Source organism: Dermacentor andersoni, chromosome 7, assembly GCF_023375885.2.
Source record: "Dermacentor andersoni chromosome 7, qqDerAnde1_hic_scaffold, whole genome shotgun sequence".
Taxonomy (NCBI): domain Eukaryota; kingdom Metazoa; phylum Arthropoda; class Arachnida; order Ixodida; family Ixodidae; genus Dermacentor; species Dermacentor andersoni.
This window is the reverse complement of record NC_092820.1, coordinates 166120253-166130222: the sequence shown is the minus strand read 5'-3', so window position 1 is coordinate 166130222 and position 9970 is coordinate 166120253. Positions and strand designations below refer to the sequence as shown.

Here is a 9970-nt window from a genome sequence, read left to right as displayed (position 1 = left end):
TCCGGCCGACTGCAAAACGGTTGGCCCGACCTCGGCAACCGAGGGCGGCCCAGCTTTGGGGATTGACATTGGCCTAACGTCGGCCGATCGTCGGCAATCGATGTAGGCCCGACCACTGTGGCCGACTTGGCCGACGGCGTCCCATACGAGGGCCTACCAAGGCTTTAGGTACGTAGTCAGTCGGCCAGCCGTAGGGCCATTCTATTTGGCCAACGCAGCCGAGCGCATGCCACACGCGGGCCAGCCATGGCCCTGACGACAATAATGGTCGGCATTGCACCGGCCCGGTGCTGAAAGCCGACGTTGCTTTTGACGCCCCGAATAATCGTAGCTTTTGCATCATGCATTTACAACAGCATGCGCATCATGCATCATGCGTGTGGTGGCCGGCATAGAAGTAGCACACGAAAGCGAACGCTTTTTTGTACTTTTCATGCCACATAAATGCCAGGCAAAAGATTCTGATACAGTTCTTTATTTCTTGTAATTGTATATGTACACCGACACGTTCACAAGTTTCAAACACTAGTTCATATTTGGTGGGCTTGAAGCAGGGTCACGGCGCCTTCTTTCATTCCGGCCTCCATCCCTGTCAGCTGCTCCAACCAACCGGCGTTTTGCGACTCCAGCCACTGATGCTAGTGAAGCGTCAGGGAACGTGCTCCTCACAGATGCTGCAAAAAAGCGGCACATATAAGAAAGCTGCCCCCGCTTTATAGTTCAGTTGGTGAGTCGCATTCCATTTGAAGAAGTGAAACAATCAAAAAGATCATAAGTCAGATATTCACGAAACATTAAAGAAACGACAACAAAGCAATATTAGGGACGTGCAAATCAGTATCGAAGCTGTCAGGAAGAGTGGCTGGACGACACAAATCGTGTAAGTACCGGATAGTTGGTAATTTATATGTCGTTAGCAATAGGGGGAACTGAACACGGAACCATAGCAAAACACGCATACACAGTGGCTACTGTGTCTATAGGTAGCGCGGCTATTTACACCACGATAGGTCTTGTTGCTTCCCGTGAGCACTGTATGAAACAGCCGAGTTGAAACGCTGAGACAAAGAACGCGCCGGAGCCCGGAGCGCGCCAAGCGGCACAAGGAGGTGAATAGGTAAATCTCTGGAGAGGCAAGAGGGGAAGCTTATGGCATGATACATATACTTGCTGACATGATGGCAACGATTATAGGTCTATGTTTTGCAGAAAACAGTTAGCATACATGGGTTAAAGCAGAAACAGCATATACAGCATATATTATATGGTGAAGCAAAACAAACTCCTCAAAAGCAGTGGCAAAATATGGACGCCGCAAGTAGAACTCACTTATTACGGCATTATTTTATTAAAGAAAATGCTAATACTGGACGCAGCAAGATGCAATAAGCAGCAGCTTGTTTGAATGAAGAAAAAAAAAACTAAGCATGCAGTTGGTACCGATGTTCGCAACGTGCACTAGAAAGCTGATTGTTATGCCATATTTCTTACTTATATTCGTGATGGCCATGAGCTTCACGAAGGCGTGCTTCCTCCCCTGCGACCCTTACCAGCTGAACTGCAGTGCAGCTTCATTTGTAAGTATGCCCTGCAGAATAGTGCTCACGGCACGACCGGTGTCCGTTCCTCCGTATCTGGAAAAAAAGTTCGCCTGCACGAACCAGCGCACGTAGAGTTAAACCAGACATCCAAATACGTGGTTATCGTGGTCTGTAAAAAATAATGGCCAGGATAAGAAACGCTCTCGTTTTAAATGTTTTAACCACTTAAAACAAATATATCTAGAAACAACGTTCTATGACAGAATGGCATATGGCTGCGGTATTGTATGAATGACAAAATGAAAATCAACCAAATATTAAACATGAATACATAGTTTCTCTAAAAAGAAAACACAGCATGTCATTCACCATCTGTTCCATGCGGGAATCTGAAGCTAAATATTCCTCTAAGATACGCTTTAGAGCCGCCCAAGGAAACATGAGGACAGGAAGGATAGGTTTATCGACTTTGGTCGGAATATCAGTGAAAAAAAAAAACCATCCAAGCAGCTCGATAAATGAATACAACACATAGTTGCACAAACAAAATAGCACGCAGACTGCCACGAGACAAATGTATAGGTATACATAACGTCGAGACCGCGGTGACAAAGTATTACACGTAAACTACGAAAATGCAACAAAAGAAAAATTGAGGAAGAACTTACATATGGGCTATCCGCAGGGTTTCACATACGTGTCTTCTTGTCTGATGTTCCTAGATCTACTCTAGTCCACATGCGGTGAAGCGCGCCACACACAATCCATTCTTACCTGCAATGCACCAGACGTATATCATACAGGTATTTACAGTTATGTTTTTTCATCTGTGGGAAGGAACGAAAGCAACTTCTAATTAATTATGACTTTTCCGCAATAATAACCAGACAAGCGTCTTACCCAATTTCTTCCCGAATGGTGATAACAGTTCCGAGCGTAGCAGGTCATTCGCACACTGTGCTTCAATTTAAGCAGTGTCGTTCCAGTGTTTCCTAGAGAAAAATTAACGAGAATACAAGACGAAAAAATAATATTAGAAATATATACATACGTACGTCTCACATTTCCCTGTCCCAACTCTCGAACGCTTGATCCGTTCTCATGTAAAGCCTCTTTTTTTTTTTTTTTCCTGTCAGAAAAAATAAGCCCGAAAGACAAGGAGTTTATCATACGTTGCAAAACCATTTACACAATACAAAGCGACCTTTGTTCACTTGAAAAAGACAGTCATGCATTACACAACGTGAAATTAAAATGCCACTTACGAGTACGCATATCTTGAACGGCGAGATACGGCGGCTCCACTGCATGTAAAGGGCTTGCGCTGTTCTTGTCCATGTCACTTTTGTGTAGCTTGCGTTTATATGCGCAGTCCATGATAACAGAAATGCACCAACTAGTCTACCATGAGACGCGGAACGAGCTGGCATCCAGAGCTAGCATTTGGCGGCAACTCACGCACCCGCGCCATTTGGCGGGAACTCGCCTGCGCCCCTGCAAGCAAGCGGCGTTGGCCTGACGAAGAAAAAATAGACAGCAAGGAAAGTCCCGTTTCGCTTTCTCGCCCCGTCCTCGCTGGTGGGAGCTGATGCTGACAGAGAGAATCGCCCGTCCCTGCTTTCCAAGAACCTCTTCATTCCTTCTGGGAGAGGGAGAGGCGACAGCCCAAGACGACCTCGGTTCCCCACACTTTTCCTTTTTTTTTTCGTTTTTCAGGCGCTTCCTGTGAGCGCGTTGCCGTTTCCTTTTGGTGTGTGTGCTGTGCACGTGCGTGCGTGCGTGTGTGTAATGAAAATCTGCGTTCTATATTTTGCAGGGATTGGTAGCGCTATACGAATATGTATATACCTTATATGAACAATAATTTTGACTTCTTCAACGTGTCGAACAGTACTTTGGGTGCTATGTACGTTAGCATGTAGGTTCTGTTTTCTTGTTTGGGAGTATTGTACAAATATCGTATAATCTTGATTGGTTTCCTTTTGTACTTGCTCAGTATTGTATACCTGTTATTACCGGGTGCAATTGTCTTTGTTTTAAAAGTGTCGCTGTAAAGGCTCTGCCAAGCGAAAGGGGGCTGCGGCTTTGTCAATCTGTATCTGACAGCTTTTTCTGCGCCTCTGCTGTCTGTACCTTTACAAGGCAGAAATAAATAATTTGAATTTTAATAAGTATTTATCGTCAAAGCATCACGTCTATATGTGCACGAAGTTCGATAGATGCATGCATGCATACACAGTCAATACGCTTTCCAGAGAGCTTTGCACGAAAATGGTAGATATGCTTCACAGGAGACGGCGCTTGAAAAAACACTCATGATATACCATGAATTTATTAATTCTTAACTGCTTGATTGTTGAACGTCATTAGTTAATTGAGCGAAAATTGGAAGAATTTGATCTAACTCTAGTTCTTCCCAATCAAATCCACGTCGACAGCAGAAATGCTCTATTTTATGATTTACATTGATTGGCATGCAGCCTTAATTATTCTTAGACGAATCGACAATAGCTAGAAAAATTGCAGATTTTGACATCTCTTCACAATTCGCCTTCGTATAATCGCTTCTTTCACCCTCCCCAGTGAAAACATTCAACTGAAATGTTTCCTAGAACTGTACAGTCCACGAGTCGCCTGCGCTTAGTTCGTTTGACGATTTTTTCTGTGCTGCGACAGGGCCGTTTACAATTAACGCGCCGTTCGCGAACAATTTTGCTTGACTCTTTCTGCAGTTCAGATGACTATTACGAGAACTGTCTAATGCAATATCCACTTGATTAAATTTTGTTCCCCGTTAAATAGTTATTTTCTCGATAGTTTAACTACAAAAGAAGAAAGCAATAATGAACGACACAATAGTGTTGCAAACATATCCGTTTTTGAAGTATTGAAATCTTGTGCTTTTTGGTAAAGCAAATGTAATACTTACGCGATATGTCTTCTTCTTGCGACTTGCACACTGGTCTCCACGTACTCTTGCTATCATAATAGTGGTCGTTGCATGCGCACCCGCATATATGGCGAAAATAAATTTGATTCTGATTTCATTATTCACTCTAATTACTAGAGTTCTATCAGTCCAGAACAAAACACAGAACCATCCTTTAGCCGGAAGGTGATCTAACTGCCAGATGAACTGTCACTGACGTCTGTATATGATGGTTGCTGTTTTTCCCCGTGTGATGAACCGCCGTCATCGCTTTTGTATAGCTGGTATATATTCCGTCATTATATATATTCGTCCTTCAACATTTGTTACGCAAAAGCAACAACAACAAAAAATTGCTGCCTCTCACTTCTTCAAAGGACTGCGCAGCCTGTCGGAACGCACTGGCGCGTGTGAACGCATGGCCTGAACCACTCGTGAAGACCTTTCGTGCCCCGTTACTTTATTATGCTAGCTTTTCTTGTGACCGATGACAAGACATAAAATTTTGCGGCCTCTGCAAGACTAAGCTGCATCAACACAGCTTCTTAAATATACGAATTGGCTCAGCGGCTGTCGGACAGTGTGCATGGTCCCTTGTGGCACGTCACTAAAGAACCAATTAAACGCTTAGCGTATATGCACAAAATGATGCGACCACTAATATAACATGAGAGGGGACTTTCGGTCTCACAAAAAAAAACGATATATATATATATATATATATATATATATATATATATATATATATTACACGAAGTGCGCATGCGCACAAGCATGATGCATGATGCATGCGCATCATGCATCATGCTTGTGTGGTGGCCGGCATAGAAGTACCACACGAAAGCGAACGCTTTTTTGTACTTTTCATGCCACATAAATGCCAGGCAAAAGATTCTGATACAGGTCTTTATTTCTTGTAATTGTATATGTACACCGACACGTTCACAAGTTTCAAACACTAGTTCATATTTGGTGGGCTTGAAGCAGGGTCACGGCGCCTTCTTGATACCTGATAATATTTTTTTCACTGGCCTCTTTCTATAAGAAGGACGAACATTCTAGGCAGCGAAAAAAGTACGAGACATATTTCGTCCTGGGGTAAATCTTTTATTCATAATATTCATTCCCAGAAAATATGATACAATGAAACGTTGATGCTTAAAAGCAAAACTTAAAGTTAAAGCGTTTTCAGATGACTGAGAAAGCGTAAGTCTATACGAGTTTGGTTTAAATGCGCAACGCAGTAAACAAATCCTTTAATGTAGTTTGCACCCATGATATTTCTTTGCTTGTTCTTGGCTTTAAGTTGGTTGCACTAAAATTGGCCATATGCCGCCGGATATGTTACATATTGCATACCATTAAGGCATATGCACATCACTAGTGCCTTTTCTAGGGATGTGTCATCGCTCATCTCAGCGTTTTCCTGCTGACGGCCGCATATGAGGAGCCTTGTTTCCCCCCAGACACTGCATGACCTTATAAGGTCGCTTAGCGCTATCTGAAAAAAAAAAAAATTCTTTATACGCAAAGTATAATACTTTAGAGATGAAAATATGTTTCCTTTAGGCTAAATGTGTTTAAACTAGTACCTCTTGCTTTTTCACTGCTTTACCATTGATTGCACTTCCGAGATTTCTCCTACTGACTGCTCTTAAAATGTTGCGGTCCGGAAGTTTTTAGAATTTGGGGATATGGGAAAAATGGTCAAATCACCGCATTAATGAGAGCATGCATTGCAAGCCTGCTTCTGAAGCGACGAATGAAGGCTCAGAAAATTTCAGTATTTTTGATAAGATCAGAAGGAACATTTTCAATTTTGTTCATTTTTATCAATCCTACTTCCAAACATTTATTTGCTTTCAAATGGGACCTGAAAAACAAAATAACGATGTGCAAAACGCAATTAGGTGAGTCACATAGCTGCAACTGATATTATTCCATTATACTCTTGATAAAAATAAAGTTTAAAAGTTCGAAGACAAGTGGCAACGCTTTTGATAGAAGCTTTCATTGTAGAAGCAAAAATGAGCTATAAAAACGCAGTTACGCTTAATTCTAAACCCAATGGAGATGGAAATTCTGACAAGAATGGCATTCTACGTGAACTTATCACACGTGAAATTTCACTGTGGACATAGACATGTTTGCAGCTGGAAATCAAGAGCTGCAACGGGCAGAGTACATTCGTGTTCATCGAACACAGTCACACTTCCTCTTTTTAAAGCTAAAAATGTAAAATATGCAGAGCTACACAAGATAGATACCCTAATGCAGAGTGCAATTGAGGTTACAAATTAAGTAGCGCGTGTGGTTGCAACCTCGCATGCAGCGCTTCGGAGATGCAGGTTACTGTCAGTCGACAAATAGCTCACAAAATTATGAATTTTCACATTATAGGCCGCAGTATACTATGAGCGGCATACGCGGCAACTACACGGCATACACGGCACACCACATCGATGCGTCACTAACAGAGTTCTAAACCATGAGAAGAAGCACAGTGCAAAATGCAGTGACAACTCCAAGCTCGCCACCCTTGCCCGAGGCGAAATGGCAGCGGGCACAGAGAGAACGGTGAGTTGGCGAAGATAAATTAAAAACAATAGAAATGGTGTGAATTTGGTACTTCAGCGCAATTAGCTGAACAATTCAGAAAAATCCAACAGCCCGGTGTTAAAACTTGTTAAACAAGCACGATGATGACTGCTATCTATTTCGATCAACGCTACTGCTCGCTTTTCAATAAATTCACCATTACGGCAAATTTCGCACCACACATCATACAAGCACATACCGGAAATCATGACCAATTGGCAGTCAGCCGCTATTTAACAAAAGCGAACCATGAGTATTGTTCTTACCTGTATATTTATATCGTCCATGAATAGCAGGTGAGGGACCGCTACATATATCCATTATCCATATGGCGCTGCAGCCGTCAGACCGCGGTGGATTCTCTCTCGTAAACTCTCGTAAACTCGGCACAGTGCACAATGTCTGCAGACACCACCGGCGTTGTACGCCATGAAGGTCTGTAGAAGTGAGCGTGGCGATACTATGGCGATACACACCAACTCTGACAATTAGACCGGAAGCTCTGCGCTGCAATGAACGAACGTCGCTCGTGGCAGTCCGCCGGAAAATCCACACGAAAAATGGCCGGGTGCAGTCTTCAAAACACCACGGTCTCCTTCAGCCCCCCCCCAAGAAAAGTTTCGCATTCACCGCAGGGCAGTGAGAAGACACACAGCGTTGTTTTCCCTCGCCCACGCTCCGCGCAGATCCCGTGATATAAAACGGATCCGCTATTCGGATTTTTTATATGGGTGATGGAAAGTTCCCACGCGAGCGCTCTGCGGGATGTTAAGCGTGTAATTTGCGTTTCTCACGCGTACGCGGCTCGCTCACGCTCGCACAAGACAGAACCATGGCAGGCAGTCTTGTCCTCATGCTTGCACAAAGGAATGTCACGCTTATTTTCGGTCACGGGTGCCTGAAACGTCATCCGCGCCTCACTTACATGCGCGTCACGCTAAAACTCACAGTTTAGCGTGAGATTAAGCGAGGATTTTTTTTTTTTTTTTGGTGTATACTGAGGTGTTTGTGTTCTTTTACTCGAGGTATTTCCTGGCCCTGTATTGATACTGTCTGTTCACTGTTTTCATTGAGTACTGTTTACCATAAAAGCTGATTTCCTAACACTAAATTTCAAATGTTAAATTCTCACCTTCATGTGCACATATATTCTACAGGCGTTGCATAACACTCCGCTTGTTAGCTAGCAACACAATGTCGTCCGCATAAAACGAACCTGGAAGCTACTGCTCTACTATTTTAACCGCCTGTTTGTATGAGAGATAAAACCCAAAATTGCTTCCCTCTAGCGCCCTTTTCATACTTACCATGTACATCACAAACAGCAGTCCCTAGTTGATATCAACTTGCTTCTTGCTCCTCATCCCTCCCCATTCAACGCAAACTGTATTTTCTAGGTAGGTCTCTGTCAAAAGCTATATAAAGTCGTTGCCTATGCCTTCCAGAATATCCCACAAAATTTTGCGGTCTACGTTGTCATACGCTCCGGTAATATCTAAAAAAGCCACATAAAACAGTCTCCTCTCTTTGGATATTTCAATACACTGAATAAGAACAAATAAGTTATCATCCAGACGCCTATTCTGAACCCGTTCTGAAGTTCTCCCATACCATTCTCTGCCCATGTTTGCACTTGTAATTTAATTACCTGTATTGCTAACATGTATATTGCCGATATAATGGTCAACGGTCTATATGGGTGAATTCAATTCTTTTCTCCGTTATCTTTATACATTAAATTCATTCTACTTTGTCTCCGGCTGTCTGGTATTCGCCTATCTTGTAAGCCTTTTTCTACTGCTTCCCACAGAGCTTCCTCACTTTTTGATCCTAGTTCGCTAATCAGCCTAACGGGAACCTCGCCTAACCCTATGGCTGTGCGCTTTAGAATTTTCTCTGGTTCTCGTTAACGCTCCTCTTCTTTAAAACTACTTCATCATTGCCTTGGAATGATTTGGTCGTTATTTTTCGGATGTAATTTAATGTCGCATCCCCTTCCATTTTTTTTTATCTTAGTCTAGGACATGCTGTTGTGTTCCAGACTTTCTGCTTAATAAGTTTGTGTGTTTTCAAAATATTCTAGGCGCGGCCTTCTTTTTCTCACGTATTTCCGACAACCAACGTTCACTTTCACCTTTGAACTTTGCTTGAACCAGTATTATAACAATAGATTTTTTTTTCTTCCGGTATACTTCTAATTTTCTGTCTACTTCAACCTGTGGCAACTGCACTTTCTATGCCTGCTTATGTTCTCGTAATGCTTTCTGTCGTTCATCGATCGCTTCGGGTATCACGCTGTTCCACCAGCTTTTTTGACTTCCTTTTTGTTTTCCAACAAACGTGTTGCTTCTCCTTCCTAATTTCTCTCGTCATTACATTTAGAAGCTCATTGTATTCCCACTTTTTGCTTGGCCATTTGCCGTGTTCTTTCTCGACTCCCGCGGCTATATTTGTTATTTGTTAAGCGTTCAAATTTTGACTGGCCATTCTTCGCTCCGTGCTCTCCTTCACAACTACATATCCCATTTTCAAAATGGTGCGTTTATGGCCAGTCCTTGTGTTACTACAGTCTTACTCGCCAATGGCTCAACTTATCTCAACTGATCTGAACTTATCATAAATATCTTCCGTCATCAGACAGTAACCAATAGTCGATTGCCTATTTCCAACTTCCCATCTGATCTGACCATCAGATTTACGGCCCGTAATTACGATAACGAGGTTACGTTGCTCACAAAGGTCCAGCAATAACTTCCTGTTGTTGTCCGTATAAACGTCTAGATCCTGTATGTGGGCATTCATGTCACCTAACAGGGTAATTTCGGCATTATTTCCGAAAACGCCTAATATCAGCACTTAGGCATTCCGCTAAGCCTTGGTTCTTCTCTCTGCAATGTTTTCT

At 42.7% G+C, this 9970-nt stretch overlaps 1 long non-coding RNA gene across 4 annotated transcripts; it reads right to left on the bottom strand.

The window, feature by feature from the left end:
• Positions 1 to 477: 477 nt before the first annotated feature.
• LOC126533255 (uncharacterized) lies at positions 478 to 4870 on the bottom strand. Of its 4 annotated transcripts, none has more exons than XR_011895861.1 (5): positions 2807 to 4870; positions 2597 to 2670; positions 2442 to 2533; positions 1492 to 2368; positions 478 to 674 (listed from the first exon to the last, which is right to left on the bottom strand). It is a non-coding gene; the product is annotated as an uncharacterized lncRNA (long non-coding RNA). The 4 variants fall into 4 exon arrangements; XR_011895862.1 differs by having other exon boundaries at positions 2604 to 2670; positions 2807 to 4869; XR_008612867.2 differs by having other exon boundaries at positions 2442 to 2670; positions 2807 to 4869.
• Positions 4871 to 9970: the final 5100 nt, after the last annotated feature.